This window comes from Scylla paramamosain, chromosome 19 (assembly GCF_035594125.1).
Source record: "Scylla paramamosain isolate STU-SP2022 chromosome 19, ASM3559412v1, whole genome shotgun sequence".
Lineage (NCBI taxonomy): Eukaryota > Metazoa > Arthropoda > Malacostraca > Decapoda > Portunidae > Scylla > Scylla paramamosain.
This window is the reverse complement of record NC_087169.1, coordinates 2,635,001-2,637,500: the sequence shown is the minus strand read 5'-3', so window position 1 is coordinate 2,637,500 and position 2,500 is coordinate 2,635,001. Positions and strand designations below refer to the sequence as shown.

The 2,500-nt window shown below is 42.2% G+C and overlaps 1 protein-coding gene across 7 annotated transcripts in view; it reads left to right on the top strand.

Annotated features, from left to right (window-relative positions):
* LOC135109575 (bestrophin-1-like) overlaps nucleotides 1-2,500 on the top strand; it is a 41,745-nt gene that overhangs the window by 936 nt on the left and 38,309 nt on the right. The gene's annotated exons all lie outside the window — the stretch shown is intronic.

Here is a 2,500-nt window from a genome sequence, read left to right as displayed (position 1 = left end):
TGAAATTCATCTTGCTTTTAAGGATTAGGTGTGTGTGTGTGTGTGTGTGTGTGTGTGTGTGTGTGTGTGTGTGTGTGTCGATTGCTGGAAGAACAAGAAAGAGAGAGAGAGAGAGAGAGAGAGAGAGAGAGAGAGAGAGAGAGAGAGAGAGAGAGAGGTGTATATATTAGCGTTCCACAGGTGTGACTTCCTCCTCCTCCTCCGCCTCCTCTTCTTCCTCCTCCTTCTTTTCTTCTTTCCTGTTAACAATCACCTCCTCCTCCTCCTTCTCTTCTCCTTCCTCCTCTTTTATTGTCCTCTTAACACTCCCATATTCTCCTCTCCTTCCTCCACACCTGAGAGGAAGGAAAGGAGGAACAGGTGCAGGAAGTGAAAGAGGTGGAAGGAGGAGGAAGAATAAGAAAGAAAAATAATGATAATGAAGATAACAGTGATAGAAAACACGATGTCTTTCCTCCTTTTTCTTTTTTCTTTTTCCTTTTCTCTCACTTAATATAGCTGTTAATATAATTATCTTTTCTCTCCCCTTTTCCCGTTTTCTATTTTTTTTCCTTCTTCTGTGTCTCCCTCTCTCACTTTTAATGTAGCTGTTAAAAGATGTATTTTCATCTTCCCTTTCTTTTTTTCTTCTCCCTTTTCTCTTTTTCTATTCATTCTCCTCACTGATCTCTCTCCCTTTTTCCTTTTTCTCTCTGCCCTTTTCTTTTCCCTCCCTTTTCTCCCTCTTCTGTCTCCCTTTTTTCCTTTTTCTCACTACCTTTTTCATTCACTTCCTGCCTTTTTCCTCCCATCTTATCATTTTCCTCTCTCTCTCTCTCTCTGTCTCTCTCTCTCTCTCTCTCTCTCTCTCTCTCTCTCTCTCTCTCTCTCTCTCTCTCTCTCTCTCTCTCTCTCTCTCTCTCTCTCTCTCTCTCTCTCTCATCACTAGATAGACATACATCCTTATAGATATAGACAGGTGGGTGAATAGGTAAACAGACAGGTAGAGAGGGAGAAAATATACCTTACCTGTTTTTTTACCTTTTCCGTACCTTGCCTTCCTCTTCCCTTGCACCATAGGACAGAGGCGCATTACTCTTGAGACAGGTGTGTGGCAAGTGCGTCAATAGGTGAGTGCATAGGTAAACAGGTAAGAGTAGAGAGGGAGAAAATTGTTGATTACCTGATTTCACGTGACCTTTCCTTACCTTCGACCATGGGATAGATAAATAGGTAGATAGTTTTATTGACAACAGGTACGTTTCTGCTTAATAGATACATTACTGTACTTTTCTTTTTTGTCCAAATTATAATAAGTATGCAATGAAGGCTTTACAATTGCCACTCATTAAAAAAAAAAAAGGCAAAATAATAAATATTAACAGTGGTGTTCCTCAGGGTTCTGTCCTGTCACCCACTCTCTTCTTATTATTCATTAATGATCTTCTAAACCAAACTTCTTGTCCTATCCACTCCTACGCTGATGATACCACCCTACACTTTTCCACGTCTTTTCATAGACGTCCAACCCTTCAGGAGGTAAACATATCACGCAGGGAAGCCACAGAACGCCTGACTTCTGATCTTTCTAAAATTTCTGATTGGGGCAGAGCAAACTTGGTATTGTTCAATGCCTCAAAAACTCAATTCCTCCATCTATCAACTCGACACAACTTTCCAGACAACTATCCCCTCTTCTTCACTGACACTCAACTGTCCCCCTCTTCTACACTGAACATCCTCGGTCTGTCCTTTACTTATAATCTGAACTGGAAACTTCACATCTCATCTCTAGCTAAAACAGCTTCTATGAAGTTAGGTGTTCTGAGACGTCTCCGCCAGTTTTTCTCACCCCCCCAGCTGCTAACTTTGTATAAGGGCCTTATCCGTCCATGTATGGAGTATGCTTCACATATCTGGGTGGGGTTCCACTCATACTGCTCTTCTAGACAGGGTGGAATCAAAAGCTTTTCGTCTCATCAACTCCTCTCCTCTAACTGACTGTCTTCAGCCTCTCTCTCACCGCCGCAATGTTGCATATCTAGCTGTCTTTTACCGCTATTTTCATGCTAACTGCTCTTCTGATCTTGCTAACTGCATGCCTCCCCTCCTTCCGCAGCCTCGCTGCACAAGACTTTCTTCTTTCTCTCATCCCTATTCTGTCCACCTCTCTAACGCAAGAGTTAACCAGTATTCTCAATCATTCATCCCTTTCTCTGGTAAACTCTGGAACTCCCTGCCTGCTTCTGTATTTCCACCTTCCTATGACTTGAATTCCTTCAAGAGGGAGGTTTCAAGACACTTATCCACCAATTTTTGACCACTGCTTTGACCCTTTTATGGGGACTGGCATTTCAGTGGGCATTTTTTTTATTAGATTTTTGTTGCCCTTGGCCAGTGTCACTCATACATAAAAAAAAAAAAAAAAAAACACACACGAACATACCTCACCATATATACTCTCATCCACTACCCCCACCACCACTACCACCACCACCACCACCACCACCCTGCTATTATA